At 45.8% G+C, this 17389-nt stretch overlaps 1 protein-coding gene across 1 annotated transcript in view; it reads left to right on the forward strand.

The window, feature by feature from the left end:
- Nucleotides 1-17389, forward strand: part of UBAC2 (UBA domain containing 2) — a 153173-nt gene that overhangs the window by 52699 nt on the left and 83085 nt on the right. The window lies entirely within an intron of this gene.

Consider the following 17389-nt stretch of genomic DNA (forward strand, 5'->3'; position numbering starts at 1 on the left):
GAGGATAACTCTAAAGGCTGTATTAAAGGACAACTCTGGCGTCAGCAAAAAAAAAAAAAACGATAACAGACACAGACCCTATACTCACCATCCCTCCTAAGTCGATCGCCATTCAAAAATCCCGCCGGCCAAGATCCCCGTCAACCCCCCCACTTTCTTCCTCACTTCCGGGGTCCCACGGCATGAATGAGAGCGAAAAGGCTGCCAATGCGCATGCACACCGGCAGCCTTTTCATTGGCTGGATCGCATCACATGGCTTCCAGCTTGCTTAGCCAATCACAGCCAATGAGCCAATTCCAGCCAATAAAAAGGCTGTTGGTGCACATCGGCAGCCTTTTCGTTCCCATTCATTCTAAAGGAAGAGGATGACCAGGCCCGCCCCCCGCTTGTGAGAAAGAGGCGGAACGGCTCCAGGCAGGTGACTAATATACATTACAAAGTTATATAACTTTGTAATGTGTGTTAGTTAAGGGGGGGGGGGGGGGGACACGCCGGAGTTGCCCTTTAAGCACTCATCTGCTTTGTGCCAATTAAAGATTATTTTCTGACATTTGAAACGCAAGCTGATCACTGGCTCTATTAAAGGGGTTGGTCACTTTATAATAAAATTGTTCAGTGTGTACTGACAGCAGCCCCATAAAGCTAAATTAGACACCTGTCCTCCAGGCTGTGCTGCCCTGCTCTGTGATGAGTCTGTCCATAAGATGGCCAACATGGAGGAGCATGTGACCATGCCCTGCCCCCCAGTGTCCACCATAGGCATATGTAGGCTCAGTGGATGGTGCATGGTCACTTGCTTCTCCGTGTCAACCATCTTATGGGCAGACTAACCACAAAGAAGGGCAGCACAGTCTGGAGGAGGGGAGTCTGATTTTAGCTCTATGAGGGACACAGGGAGTTGCTGTGAGTACACTTACCAATACTGTACACTGAACAATTTTACTATAAAGTGGCCAACCCCTTTAGACTTCGTTCACACGTAACGGATCCGCATCGGGTTTCTTGCTGCGAATTCACAGTGAGACACGCTGCAGATCCTTGCCCTGTACAGTCTATGGGCAGACATACTTGCAGCAGGATGCATATCCCGCTGCGAGTTTGTCAGCAGCCCGCCCTGTTACCCCTCCGGCTGCCGAAGCCTATACTTCACCGGGTCCCTGCTCCGGCTTGCTTGATCCGTTACGTGTGTAGGTTCTCTAAAACTTTAGTGCATCCGAGTATAACAGACAGACCAGTGAAAAATACTTGTTTGTCCCTAAGTTACGCTGCCTTTACTGAGGGAATGCCATAGGTGACAGGTACCCCTTAAAACTAACCAAGGGAGACTTCGATAACTAAATTTGTATAGTCTGAAAGAAAGAAGGGAAGTGGTGGACTTGATTGAAAAAAGTCTTAATCTGCTGTTTGATGGTGAAAATCAGGATTCGAAATCTGCAGCGTTAAAGGGGTACTCCCCCCAAGAGCTAAAAAAATGAAATGCCCCCAAACCTAGCTGGCCTTACTCACCAAGTCCCGCTGAGTATTTTGAGTCGTCTCCCATCTTTCTAGCTGCTGCCGTTCCTAAGTTACAAGTTTTTCTAAAAGCCGATCTATATCCAAGAAACTATATTTCCCATCATGCAATGCTTCTACCTGATGATGGCGATGTAGCAGAGCTGAGACAATGAAGGAGATGATGACAGTGTAGCAGAGCTGAGTTGTCGGTGACGGCGTAGCAGAGCTGAGTTGGCGGTGACGGCGTAGCAGAGCTAAGTTGGGCGGAAGGCGTAGCAGAGCTGAGTTGGCGGTGATGGCGTAGCAGAGCTGAGTTGGCGGTGATGGCGTAGCAGAGCTGAGTTGGGGGGACGGCGTAGCAGAGCTGAGTTGGCGGTAACGGCGTAGCAGAGCTGAGTTGGCGGTGACGGCGTAGCAGAGCTGAGTTGGCGGGGAGGCGTAGCAGAGCTGAGTTGGCGGTGACGGCGTAGTAGAGCTGAGTTGGCGGTGACGGCGTAGCAGAGCTGAGTTGGCGGTGACGGCGTAGCAGAGCTGAGTTGGCGGTGACGGCGTAGCAGAGCTGAGTTGGCGGTGACGGCGTAGCAGAGCTGAGTTGGCGGTGACGGCGTAGCAGAGCTGAGTTGGCGGTGACGGCGTAGCAGAGCTGAGTTGGCGGTGACGGCGTAGCAGAGCTGAGTTGGCGGTGACGGCTGAGTTGGCGGTGCCACGGGTGATGGGGGTGGGGGGGCTGTGTGCTGCGGGTGAGTGCTGGACGGTGCCGGGAGGCTCTGGACACAGGGGGTGAGCTCTGGGCTGGGGGTGACCGGGTGGCTGCTGTTAGAGAGGGATGCAGTCACGGCTTCGCTGATCACTGTCTCCCTCTGTAACAGCAGCCACCCCATCAGTGTTCTCAGTCACTTCACTGTGCTGGGACTGAGGACACGTGATGCCGACACGGAGGGTGGGGGCCAGGAGCAGGGAGCGTTTCGGTGTGGACTGAGGTCTGATGATTCTATGCAATCCATGGAGGTGAATGCAGCTGGATAACAGCAAAACTGTGCAGAATCCATAATAACTTTATATTGGAAAGATGGAAAGCTACGGGTGGGCAGCGTATTAATGCAAAAATAATTTTGGGGGGAATACTCCTTTAAATCTTTACCATCAAATCTGCAGTATGAGGTATGCAGCATATTAACCCCTTAAGGACGGAGCCAATTTTCAGTTTTGCATTTTTGTTTTTTCCTCCTTGTGTTTAAAAGGCCATAGTGCTTGTATTTATTCACCTAAAGACCCACATGAGCCCTTGTTTTTTGCATCACTAATTGTACTTTGCAATGATAGGCTTAATTTTTGCATAAAGTTTGCTGTGAAACTAGAAAATAATTGTGTGGTGAAATTAAAAATAAAACTTTTTCTTATTTTTTTTTTGGGGGGGGGGGGGAAGGGGGTTTGCGTTTATGTTGTCTATGGTACAACTGATGTGTTATATATATATATATATAGTATGTTCCTCAAGTTGTTACAATTACAATGATAGGCAATAGAGATGAGCGAACCGGGTTCGAGTCGATCCGAACCCGAACGTTCAGTATTTGATTAGCGGGGGCTGCAGAACTTGGATAAAGCTCTAAGGTTGTCTGGAAAACATGGATACAGCCAATGACTATATCCATGTTTTCCAGATAGCCTTAGGGCTTTATCCAAGTTCAGCAGCCACCGCTAAGCAAATGCCAAAAGTCCGGGTTCGGATCGACTGGAGCATGCTCGAGGTTCGCTCATCTCTAATAGGCTACTTGCATAACGTTTATTTTATCGGACCGCTTTTAAAAAATGGAAATCTTTTTTAAAAAACGAAATGTTCCTTAATATTGCTCTTACTATCCTTATAATGCTTTGATCCTTTGGTCTATGGGGCTGAGTGAGGTCTTTTTGTGCTATGATCTGTACTTTCTTTTTTTTTTTTTTTAAACAATTTTATTGGGATTTTTGGAGTGTACACAGGCCATGTCGTTCAAAAAAGAAAAACAACCGAGTATTGTACATTTGGATAACATGAGTACAGAGGGAGACACCTTTATATACAGAGTCAATTGTTTGTAACTGTGCATAGGAAGGGGAATGGTTTTTCGACTGCGGTTACCTTGACCGCCACTTCCCATAGGTGCCTCTTGAAGTCCTCGCCACACATAAATACATACATGGACTTGGCCCTCAAAACAGGTCCTTCTTTCATAGAAAAGCATTAGAAAAACAAAAATCAGAACTTCGTCCCTAAACAACTATGGGACATTTTACTACAACTCAACTTGTGGCCAATGGATCCACGACAGACGCACATCCCACACAGACCATACAACAACACACCAAAAAACCACACACAAAGACAAAGACAGAAAGAATCAGCCAGGCCAGTATATGGCACTTAAGTGACTTTTAGCACCCACAATGTACCTCTAAGATCTTAAGTACAGTACCATTCTGAGCATCTAAACTGTAACATAATTTTTCTCCTTTCGTCCGGAGAAGAAACCTTTTCTAGGAACGGTCTCCACCTATGGAAAAATTGTTTGGTGATCTTCCCCATGGAACGCAACATGTCTAGCCTGTCTATGTGAAGGAGCGTTCTCAACTGATCCGTCACTTTTGAGACTGATGGTATCGTGGGATTCAGCCAAAGTCTAAGTAGACATTTTTTTAACTGCTAACAGCACTGTGTGGATTCCCTTGACTGCCACTAGGTCTTGAGAATCCTCTCCAGACATTCTAGTTATATAATGGAATAGGCAGCCAATAGGTTGAAATGGTCTTTGGATCGACCAGACTTTTTCAATCAGTTGCAAAGACTCCTTCCACAGTTGTTGTAATGAAGGACACGACCACATACAGTGGAACAGGTCCGCTTTTGCCAGAGAGCACTTGGGGCAGGCTCTCAAATAATGCACAGGGGCCTCTCTATAAGAAAATGGACCACATAAATAGCTTTGTGAAGCATTTTCATGTGCATTTCCCTCCAAACTTCGTTTACCATCGCTGCCCTAACATACTGTATCCCTTTTGACAGTTTAAGCGAGAAGTCCTCCACCCGCAGGGAGGTCTCCCAATGGCTAAACATAGTCTGGGACAGTGATGCTAGGTATTGGGTCTTTAAGGCTAGATATATACCCGCCAAAGAACCGGGGTTTGTGGGAGCACCCATGATCTCATCAAAATTATCGGCCACCACAGTTTTAGCAAAATTTGATACCAGGCCTCCCAAAAACGATATCAGTTGGTTATAATAGATGAAGTGGCCTACTGGCAATCTGAATGTTGTCTTGAATTGATCCCAAGGGAGTAAGGCTCCTTCTCCCAATTTCAAGAGCTGATCTACATCCCTGATTCCCCTACTCTGCCATACAGACTCAATCTGAACTGGAATATCGCCTTTCAAGGTCGGATTCCCCCACAGCGGGAGGTATCTGGAAAGGCAAAATGGGAGTTTAAACTTTTTTCTTGCCGCCTTCCAGGCCGCCATAGTATCCCTGAGTACTACATGAGACTTAAGATGACTAGGCAGGTCTTTGATTTTTACATGCAATAGGGTGGATAGTGCCCATGGGGAGGCTAAGTCTGTTTCCAGCTGGTAGTTCGAAAAATAGCCAGGTTATAGAGCCTGATATTGGGCAAATTTAAACCTCCCTGGGGTTTAGAAGAACATAATTTATCATATGCGATCCTTGGGCACTTACCCCAGGCTGAAGGCTGATTGAAGGCGGCATACATCAACATGCTTAACCAATAATGGTAGAGTCTGCAAAGGGTACAATAACCGCGCAAAACTTATCATTTTCATAAGATGCGCGCAACCTGTGAGTGAAAGTGGAAGATCCTTTCATTTGTCTAACTCCTTAATGATCTTTAGGAAGAGGGGAGGATAGTTGAGCCTATATAGGGAGTGAGAAGTGGGGCCTATGTTAATACCTAGGTATGTGATGGGGGTATGTACCACTTCCACCCCTGTTAACCGTGATTTATTAGGGCATGAGGGGCCTAAGATCAGTAGTTGGCTTTTTGTAGGATTTATTTTGTACCCCGAGAAGGATCCGAGATATGTTAGGGTTTGGAGTATGGGGGCAAGTTGATCCTCCAGGGACCCTAGACAGAGCAGTAGATCGTCAGCAAAGCACAATAGCTTTGTCTCCTCCTTCCCTACTAAGACCCCTTTGTACAGCGAGCTCGACACCAGGTGTCTTGCCAAGGGCTCCAAAGATAGATTGAATAGCAGGGGCGATAACGGGCACCCCTGTCGTGTGCCCTTTTCTAAATGTATGGCGTCTGACAGGAAACCTGGTGTGGAGACTTTGGCCTTGGGGCTGGTGTAAATGGCCTTCAGGTACTGTCTAAGCAATCCATTGAATCCGAATTTGTCCAGGACCATGTCGAGCCACCCCCAGCTGACATTATCAAAAGCCTTCTCGGCATCTATCGACAAAAGAGCTGGGGGGTGGCCGACACAGCACCTGGACTGAACCGCATCCTGGATGGCAAGAAAGGATCTGATGTTTGTAACCGTGGATCTACCCTGGGTAAACCCAACCTGGTCTGGTCCTAGAAGTTTTGGCATGACACCCATCAGTCTGTTAGAGAAGAGTTTGGAAAGGATTTTTAAGTCTAGATTGATTAAAGAGATAGGGCGATAGGATGAAGGTAGAGTAGGGTCTTTGCCCGGTTTATTAAGGACTTTGATATAAGCTTTGTCAGTAGAAGAAATGGTCCCCTCACCCCTTAGGATGGTGTTATAAACGGACAAGAGGGTCGGAGTTATATCCTCTTGAAGGTGTTTATAGAATTCAGACGTGTAGCCGTCTGGGCCTGGGGCCTTGTGAGATTTCAGGGCTCTAATCGTCTGGACTAACTCCTCGGGGGTGATGGGAGCATTCAGTACTTCTAGGTCATCTTGATCTACCTTTGGAAGGTTAATACCTTCCAGGAACCTCCTTCCCTTCTCTAGGTTCTGTTCCCCCTGTTTGTATAGCCGGACATAGTATTCTTGAAGAATACGATAATTCTGTCTAGGGTCCCTAGTAAGCGTCCCCGTCCCCCCTATGTCTCTCAGTTCCAAAATATTATTGGGGTCCCTATATCCCTTGGCTAAGTTGGCCAACAATTTACCCGATTTATTCCCGTTTTGAATAAGTCAGTTTTTTTCTGATCCCAAAAGAAAATTTCTGTCGCCTCCAACGCCCTGTCCATGTCCCTTTTAGCTGTCATCCAGATTTGCCTGTGTTGATCTGTCGGATTGCGTAAAAAAATGGTATATGCGGTTCGCAGTCGGGATGTGGCCTCATGAAATGCCTTCTGATTCTCCCTCTTCTTTCCCAGCCAGTAAGATATGATCTTACCGCGCATCACTGCTTTAGCCGTCTCCCATAAGAGTATCGGCTCCCCTTCGTGACATGCGTTGTTATTCAGAAAATCCTTCCACCAAATAGTTAATTGGGAGCAGAAGACTTCATCCTTCATCAGGCAAGTTGGGAATCGCCATAAAATGTCAGAGCCCTTGGGGTATATATCTACAATGGAGATACTGACCGGGGCATGATCTTAGATCATCATGTCATGAATATCGGAGGCCTCTACCCTAGCTAAGAGGGGGCTAGACGTCAAGATATAATCCAACCTCGACCATGATTGCTGAGGGTGCAAGAAATGGGTGTACTCAAGGTCTGCTGGGTGGTAATACCGCCAAGAATCCGTGAGAGCAGTATTTTCCAGGAACTGAGAAAGAAGAGGGCGAAAAGGCCTAGGTTGGCTTGCTCGTGACATCGTGCGCTTACAGTCTTCCTCCTCAGATAGGACTACGTTTAGATCCCCACCAACCAACTTGAAACGTTCCCCATCTGTTAGTAGTTTCTGCTCAAGGGAAGAAAAAAAGGGGGCATTAGTAGAGTTTGGACCATACACAGAATAAGTGCTCAGTCTGCCTCCTGGAGTGTCCAGCGTGACCCTGCAGACCCTCCCCTCTTCATCATGCCAAGAATCCAGAAACATATGTGATAAGCGTTTATGAATTAAGATTAATACTCCTCCCTTACCCTCCTTTGCTGATGAACCCACTACAGCACCCACCCAAATGCGTTTCATCCTAAAGAAATCTTTTTCCTCCAGATGAGTTTCCTTTATAAGTGCAATATCCGTTTTAAGCTTCTTGAGGTGCCTAAGCACCATGAGGCGTTTAGTGTGGGCTTCAAGCCCTTTTACGTTCCATGTCGTGACTCTCATAGATACACCAGCAAAGGAGTAGGATGTATGTCATGATTATTAGGGTAACATAGAGTATATGACCGGCTGACCCTCCAGACAACAAAAAAGACGCGGACAAAGACATACACAGATCCATTGGCCACAAACATACACACTAAACAAATAGTGTTACACACATGAAATAACATTTGCTGTAAAAGCATGCAAAAACAGAAGAAACTTGCGAGAAAATCAGTGAATGAGCCTCTATTTTTTCGCACACTTAGGGGCCCTCGCATTACCCCAACTACCAGACCCTTGTGAGAGCCGACCAGGCTGACGCTGTTGTTTGTCAGCACAGCGTTCCAACCTATGTGGCCCGGTTAAAGGACAAGTGCCATGAAAAACTTTTTCCCAGTAATTGAAGCACATTACAAAGTTATATAACTCTGTAATATGTTTCAATCACCTATCTGCCTCCCTTCCCTGTCTTTTCCCCCCTCCACCCCCCACCAGGAAGTGTCCTGACTCACACAGACCTGATTACTGTCGTCACTGTCACCAAGCTCTTCTCTCAGTTCCTTCTCCTGTTACACCAGCCTCTCCCTCCCCTGCCTTGTCAGGTGACTCAGCTTGATCAGCTCCCATTGGCTGAACAACTGCAAGCCATCACTTGGACTGGGAAGGGGGGGGGGGGGCTGGTGTAACAGGACCTAGAGCAGCCCTCCTGCTGATGAATCTTCACAAGAAGGAGCTGCCTGGTGACGGTGACGGCAGTAATTAGGTCTGTGTGAGTTAGGACACTTCCTGGTGGGGGGTGGAGGGGGGGAAAGACAGGGAAGGGAGGCAGATAGGTGATTGAAGGTGATTGAAGCATATTACAGAGTTATATAACTTTGTAATGTGCTTCAATTACTGGGAAAAAGTTTTTCATGGCACTTGTCCTTTAATCTCACCGCAGCCACTAAGACCTATACAGACGGGGGGAGGAAGAGGGCTAGGGGAGACGAAGCTGAGGAAAAGGGATTGGAGAGTGAGGGGGGACGGAGAAGGGAGAGAACGTGGGGGGGAGCGGGAAGAGAAGGGGGGAAAAAAAACTGCCATTCACTATGAGAATTCGGCGACTCCCGCTAACAGTAGGAGCCTAACTAATAGGGAGTCATAACTCAAAAACATAATGCGGATCCTGATCATCCGTCACATCTTATGCTTTAACACTTAGCATAAACTCGTTGTTCTCTAATTTATATGAGTTATTAAGCATTAACTAAATCGTCCTGGCCAGACAGCCAACAGAAAGAAAGGGTACCCTCTCAAGGCACAATAATAAAAGTTTTTCCTCCAGGCATAGCTGTGTATCAGAGTTCAGTCCATGGAGTCTGAGAACGTCTTGGGACTGTCTGTATAATGTCTTTTGGCAGAGTCCCGGATTTGTGTAGGATTTTTGGACATAAGTTCCAGAAAATGCCTGGCCTCCTCCGGGGACTTGAATGAGGCAGTGGAACCATCTTCTTTATAAATGACCAAGGTCGCTGGGAACTGCAAGTAGAATCTCCTTTTTTTGCTTAAACAGCTCGGAGCATAGTGAAGAAAAGGCTCTGCGGCGCTTTGAGACGTCTGCGGAGTAATCTCTGAACAGGAGGACCTTATGGTTCCTGATCTGAATCTCTGTGGTAGCTCTCTTGAAGTGGAACAAGATGTTCGCCTTGTCTGCATAATTTAGGAACTTGGCTATAACCTGTCTCGGGCGGTCACTTTTACTCCGTAGGTTTTGTGGGTCTTTCCCCGTAGGGCGAGATAATGGCGGACCTAGGCGGTGCGCCGTTTCCACTGGGCAGGGTTGTTGTAAGCCCAGTGCTTGTGGAAGTTCAGTGGCGCATATTTGAGCAAGTTGGGCTTGTGGTATAGACTCAGGGAGCCCGACAATTCTTAGATTGCTCCTACGGGAGCGGTTCTCAAGATCTTCCGTTTTATCTCTCAAGTCATTAGTTATTTTAGCCAAGTCACCTTGCTGGGATTGTGTCTCAAACAGTTCCTCCTCAAGGGTGACTACTCTTTGCTCAGCGGGCTGTTTAACCTCCTGCTGTATCTGGGTCAGGGCCGCTGTGGAACCCAGGGATGCTATTAGATCGGGGGCAAGTATCCGTGCTACCTCTAGTGCTATTGTCTTTCACGATACCTGTAGTCCCAGGATGGCCTGCTCTGTTCCCGAGTCTGCTGCAAACATGTCTTGGCTGGCTTGCTGCGACATAGGGATGATCGTCTCCTTCGTGTCAGGGGATATGGGAACCGCCGCCACCATCTTAGTCTGCTGGCTTCCCTTCCCGCCGGATTTGTGGCTCTGAGCAGGTGTGGATACTCGGTCCCCCGTCTTCTGGACAAACTTGTCCATGTAGCAGGTTTATGGGCTATTACTTTGGTAGTCCCCAGCCCGGATCTGGTGAAGGTTATTGGAGGGGGACGCAGTTTTTCGCCCGTCAGGTCCGGAGCAGCTCTCATTCGTGTCTAGCCATGAGCGCGCCGGAACTGGAAGCCCGATCTGTACTTTCTATCGATACCTTACTTGTGTATATGCGACTTTTTGATCACTTTTTATTACAAAGTGCGCAATTTTGTACTTTGGTGGGTTTTTGCGCTTTACGCCATTTTACTGTGCATGATCAGGAATGTGATAATTTAATTGTTTAGGTGATTACGCACGCGGCGATACCAAATATGTTTATTTTTTTTATTTAGTTTTATTTATAAAACGGGGAGGTGATTCAAAGTTTTATTAGGGGAGGGGATTTTTTTTATTAATAAAAAAAACTTTTTTTTAACATACACATTACAATTACACAGATCTCTCATAGAGATTGCCGAGCCGGGACCAGCATCAGTCTGATGGTGAGCCCCAGCCGGCTCTGAAGAATTAATCTCCCCTCCGCGGTCACATCATGGAGTGGAGATCCCGCCACTAGACACCAGGGATAGCGCTGTGCAGGGCATTTAAATGCAGAAAGCAGCCAGGATCATGGCGGTTCACAGCGGGGGTGCGGCGTGGCCCCTCTCTGACCCCCCTAATGGCGCCATGAAGTATGAGATACAACATGGGTCGTTAAGGGGTTAAATGAGTACTCTAGTAAAAAAATGTTTTCCTTTCAAATCATATGGTGTCAGAAAATGCAAGAGATTTGAAATTTACTTCTTTTAAAAATCTCCAGTTTTCCTGTACTTAGCAACTTATCATTCTGACACAGTGCTCTCTGCTGCCCCCTCTGTCTGTGACAGGAACTGATCCTTATTGAAAACCTCTCCTGCTCTCCAGACTGTAAAGAAATAATACACATATGCCTGCAGGACATACAGCAGCTAATAAGTACTGGAGATTTTTTAATAGAAGTAAAATTATAACTCTGTCACTTTCTGACACCAGTTGATTAGAATTTTTTTTTGTGCTGGAGTACCCCTTTAAGTATGTGTGAATGTACCCATAACCTCTTGACAACACCTTGTGTTTTTTTGCTAGATCGCCACTCGTTTACTTGGCCTATTACATGGCCCGATAATAATTTAGCAAGGGCTGCACAGACATAGTTAGCGATGTCCAGGCAGCCCTTGCCCAATAGTTTATACATTACCTGTCCTTGCTCCTGGTCTTCCTGCATTCTGCATGCTACCCAGTGATTGGCTGAGCAGCCTGTCAGCTCAGACAGGCCTCTCTAAAGCAGCAACCATGGCGCTGGGACGCATGCAAAGCGCAGAAGAACACCGGGACAGGTACTGTTTTAACTGTGTGTTAAATTTTTGGCTGCGCATCATTATTACATGTAGTGTTCCATGATCAGCGGCTGATTATTCTAGGTCTGGACCTATAGAAACACTCAGCCGATGATCGTTTCATTGGCTGATTGTTGTCTGAATCAGGACAATTATCGCTCCATGTGATGCTATGTTTACACGGAACGATAATTCGCCCGATCGTATGATTAACGATGTCGGAGTAACGATTTTTTTTTTTCATAACGATCAGCGTTTAGACGGTACGATATATTGTACGGAAATTTGTTTTGCAATCGTTGTGCGATCGCTTAAAGCTTATCACACATTGGTTAAATCGGCGAACTGTTCACATGGAACGATCTGCAAATTTTTTGCGAACGATCAACGACTATTTGAGAACTTGTTGAAAGATGAAAATGAATAATTTCTCGCTCGTTGTTTGATCGTTCGCTGCGTTTACACGTACGATTATCGTTCAAATTTGATCGTTATCGTGCAAATTCGCACGATAATCGTTCTGTGTAAACGCAGCATAATAGGGCCCTTACACTGCCAAGATCCTGGTGGCACAACCCATTTTTAATGCGCAGATGGTGGGAATTTGAAAAATGGACCGCACCACCTCTGGCCAGGTGATATCAATTTTTTAAAATATCATTAGTGTTACATTAACAGTGACTCAAATTGCAGCGATAACGTTGGCTTGTTTCTCTTCTGATTCTCAATTTACATAGATCCGTACTGGGTCCCATATTTTAAATAAGTGGTCAGGTGCAAAAAGTCTGTATAAAACATTTAGTGACCACAGACGCAGACCATGGTACTCTGGGGATGACAGACAAGTGAGCAGATCACTGTGTACACACATCCAGTGCAGTGGTACTTTGGCAGCAGAGAGTCCAAGTATTTTACTATACACCTCTACTGCATTAACCCCTGGTATGCTACTTTCCTTTTTATGCTTATTGAACAAGGTGAAAAATTTTAAAAAAAATCTCACTCATTATCTCCAAAAACTATTATTTAAAAAAATGAACATATAAATAAAAAAAAATACATAGCAAGAAGCTGACCTCTGAGAGAACACACTCCTGGAAATCTCTTGCAGTCCTTAAAAAGTGGTGAGTTTCTGACCAACATTACACATTGCTGGAGATTTTGTGCATCTCTATCACCACCTAGTGGTATTACAGCTGAATTGAGTCTCTTATCATTTTTATGTATGGCATCCCCCACCATTATGGTAATCGTTTAGTTCTCTTCTCTGGTCACACCGTCAGTTTTTTTTCCTTCATGTTCAGTCATATTTTGTGACTGAAAGATATTTGCAAATGGATCCTATCAGATTCCACAAGTGTACTAATATTGTTGGTGTATTATGACTTTTGAATGTGTGAGGGTGTATCCCTTTTATTCCAATTGTATGGAATTGTATGTGGCCATCCAGGGTGAGGACAGACTTGGTTTGTGATGGATATGGCTTAAATACATTTTTTGGGTCGGCTGTCTGGTTGTCTTGTCTTAGAGGTTGTGAATAGAGTCTCTAAGCAAGAAACTCTTCCATAACTGTGTAAACATCTGAAGTCTCCAGATTCATCTTTTTTGAGAGAAAGTCCTCAGTGTTACAGGCTCCATATTTAACATTATGTTTGATACATTATCATTGCTGGCAGAAGCCATCTGTTATTGGTGTCAAGAAAGCAAAATCTGCAACAAATTGTGTGAACCTGTTAGAGGACCACATGTCTGACACAGGGCCGTTTTAATACATTGGTGGGCCCGGTGCACAGCCCTCAAGAGTGCCCCCCCCCCCCCCACCGCGTTATCAAAATAGGAGCTTCAAACACAGTATAATGTACTGAAAGTGCCCCCACACTGTATTAAGAGCCCCAATACATACAGTAGTTACCTTATAACTCTATTTCCACCATACAGTGATTACATATTACATGAAAAGTGCACTGAACAAAACAGAAAGATATTACCAATGATGCCATTACATAATACCGTCACACCATGACGCCTATCATTACAACCCTATAACAGAGTGCAGTTACATCCAGTGACTCACAGGGGGGCGTCTTCTCAAAATCTGTCACCTATTCTTTTTTGCTCCATCCAGCGTGGGCCACCATCATGATGTCTTCCCCGGCTGTAAATCTTCTCTCCAGAATCTGCCAGATAAATATTTCAGGCCCTAACACATACAGTAGTTAGGTCCCTTGTACCCCTATATAGTAGTTACACCCCTCTGTACCCCTATATAGTAGTTACACCCCTCTGTGCCCCCATAGTTTTAAGGTGTCCCTGTGGTATATAGATCCCCGTGTGCTCCCCCAGTTATATACAGCCATCCTGTGCGCTCCCCCAGTAGTATATAGCCCCCCTGTGCGCTCCCCAGTAGTATATAGCCCCCTGTGCGCTCCCCAGTAGTATATAGCACCCTGTGTGCTCCCCAGTAGTATATAGCCCTGTGCGCTCCCCAGTAGTATATAGCCCCCCTGTGCGCTCCCCCAGTAGAATATAGCCCCCCTGTGCTCTCCACAGTAGTATATAGCCCCCCTGTGGGCTCCCTCAGTAGTATATAGGCCCCCTGTGCACTCCTTCAATAGTATATTGCCCTCTGGTTAAAGTGGACCTGGTCTGACACCTGATACATTATTACCCTATGGGGCACAGGGATACATTATTACCATATGGGGCACAGGAGCACATTATGACTATATGGGAGCACTGGGGGAATTATTATTATACTAGGGCACAGTGGGGCATTATTAATGGGTGGATTTACTGTTGGGCCATTATTAGTGAGGACGTTATTACCATATGAGCGAGTCACAGTTTGGAGAAATCATCATGGTGGGACAGATGTAGAGTCACTTATACAGGCAGCAGATATAGCACTGGTACCTAATACTGCATGGTCACCCTATATAGTTGTATGTATGTGTGTGTGTATATATATATATATATATAATATATATACACATAAATGTATCCCTTATGTACTGTTGAATTTAAATTAATCAAAAAATCTATCTATCTATCTATCTATCTATCTATCCCCTTCCTCCCCCCTCCGATTTTCCTGCTAAGCTCCTTGTGCTTGGTAACTACAGTTTAGGTATAGTGTCTACAGGGAATATGAGGTCTATCTTCCTCCTCAGATTGACTGCTGGATATCATAGGCTCAACATAACGTCAGACAATTACTAGTTCAAGGGCAGACTGATGGAAAAGCATACATTACTAGATCTCCAGGTAATTGCTGCACATGTACTAAGGCATTGAGCCTTAAAGGGGTTGTCCGGCGATAAAAAATTATTCACAGAATAACACACATTACAAAGTTATACAACTTTGTAATGTATGTTATGTCTGTGAATGGCCCCCTTCCCCGTGTCCCACCACCCCCACCCGTGTACCCGGAAGTGTGGTGCGCTATACATTACCTGTCACGTGCCGACCACGGTCTCCGATCGTCAGCAGTGACGTCTTCTTCGGGAGGCCGGCGGATCTTCCCGAGTGCCGCCCGCCCTCTGCAGCGTCATCCGAAGCTCAGCCGCGATTGGCTGAGCATAACTGTGCTCAGCCAATCGCGGCTGAGCAGCTGATGACGTGGCCGCGTCATCAGTCGCTCAGCCGCGATCGGCTGAGCACAGTTATGCTTAGCCAATCGCGGCTGAGCTTCGGATGACGCTGCAGAGGGTGGCCGGCACTCAGGAAGATCCGCCGGCCTCCCGAAGAAGACGTCACTGCTGAGGATCGGAGACTGTGGACGACACGAGATGCGAAGAGTATAATGCACCACACTTCCGGGTCTAGCGTGGGTGGGGGGAAACACGGGGAAGGGGGCCATTCACAGACATAACATACATTACAAAGTTGTATAACTTTGTAATGTGTGTTATTCTGTGAATAATTTTTTATCGCCGGACAACCCCTTTAAAGAGAAATTATCAGCAGATTTCTGCAAACAAACCTGTTGATATGCCCCTGTAGCTGTGTACCTCATGTAGCTGTGTACCTCATCATTCTGGTGCTGGTCTATTTTTTTTTTTTTTTCTCTAGGTCCTGCCGCTTTGGAGAAGTTTAAAGCAAACCTGTATCAGCATGTAGTCGTGCTAAATCCACTGTTACCGTGTTGTACAGGTCCTCACGCCGTGTCCAGTTCGGGGGTCTGCCTCTCTCATGGGGTCGGTATTTTGAAGAAAAACTAGTTTTATTTCTGCAACGCAGTGGGGAATCTATGTGGCATGACCTATAGCATCTGTGCTTAGGCCTGCCGAGCCTCTCCCCCACCTCTCCTCATTTTCAGCACGCCTCTGGGCTGGATGGAGGCGGGGAGAGACCATGGATGCTTACGGCGTGAGGACCTATACTAGTACTACACAGTAAGGGCGGTTCGGTGTGGCTACGTGTCGGTACAGAGTCGCTTTAATTGAAATGCAAATAAGCTAGTTAGGAGCACGGGGGGGGGGGGGGGGCGCATTTCTCGGCCCACCCACGTCCTCCTTCAGTGATATCAACATAAGCATGTTCTTATACTATTTGCATAATTAGACCAATATATACATATGTAGACTTTACCGAAAGGCAACGGGACGAAGGGGTGCTCTGGGGGGCAGAGAAATGCCGCCAGTGCTCCCAACGAGCTTATTTGTATATTTGGTTTAGATTAAACTTCTCTAAAACTTCAGGACCTAGAAAGAAAAGGAAACCAAAGCCAGAAAGAAGAGTTGCACAGCTTGCACAAACCTGCTGATAGTTTCCCTTTAAGGGTGCCTTCACACGTACCGTATCGGTGCATTTTTATCGGTGCGTTTTTGCTGCGTTTTTTTATTTGCGCGTTTTGATTTTCACATGATTTTCATGTGAAAATCAAAACTCGCATTTAAAAATCGCGATAAAGACGCAGCGTTAAAAACGCAGCAATACGGTACGTGTGAAGCTACCCTAAAAGAATATTCCTGGTGCATAATAGCTATTGGGGCTACATTCTCGTTCAGTCTCGCCTATCTGGGTACCCTGTAGCTTTCTCTTTGATCTCTTCCTGCTTGCTACGTCCGAGACAGACTCGCCACGACAGTGACGGCCCGCGCAGCCACTCCCTTATTTATCAGAAGCTCAGGGCATCTAATAGACTTAGGGACAGATGCATCATTGTATTTGTGCTAGAAATCCGGCTAATACTGTGTTTTTACACACGGAATGGTGTCTTTGTAGCTTCTTTGTTATTGAGGTTTATTTTGTTTGATTTTTCAGTTTTTGGGCAAACTAATTGTGCAACACTATTCTTCCTAACCCAGTATAGTCTTTTTTTAACCTAGCTGTTTTATAAAAAAAAGAAAAAAAAAAGAGCTATAAAATTGTGCTAGATTTATGAGGCCTCATGTGCCTAATGATAATTTTGTCGCAACAACGCAACAACCCTCAAATTTTGCACAGCTGATAAAATGTACCTATAGTGAAGAAAATTGTGGGTCTCCAGCTTCATTAAAACTTAAATCCTTTATTGTATCGTCAACATCTAAAAAAAAACACTTAAAAAAACATGCTGACGCATTGCGAGGTGAACCCTCTTAATCTTAACCCACCTGCTCGAAAAAATTGCGCAGGTGATGCATTTGCCCCTTTAGAATTAAATGAATTTGCAGTGTGCATGCTTAACATCCACGAGGCACTGTGTACCTCTTCCCATGGTGGAGATTGGGCCCCAGGCGATCATCGCCCATCAGCCTGTAGATAGGTGATTATCATTGTTGATTGTGGGACAACCCCTTTTAATGACCACTAGAAAGCCATCCATTGTCAAATGTGAATTGTAGATGTGCTGGTGTGGCATGTTACTATTATTCATTGATCACAGGATACTTGAGCGGTGCTTTTAAATCATCCATGTTGGTTCATAATGCTGTAATATTACAC

This window comes from Dendropsophus ebraccatus, chromosome 5 (assembly GCF_027789765.1).
Source record: "Dendropsophus ebraccatus isolate aDenEbr1 chromosome 5, aDenEbr1.pat, whole genome shotgun sequence".
Lineage (NCBI taxonomy): Eukaryota > Metazoa > Chordata > Amphibia > Anura > Hylidae > Dendropsophus > Dendropsophus ebraccatus.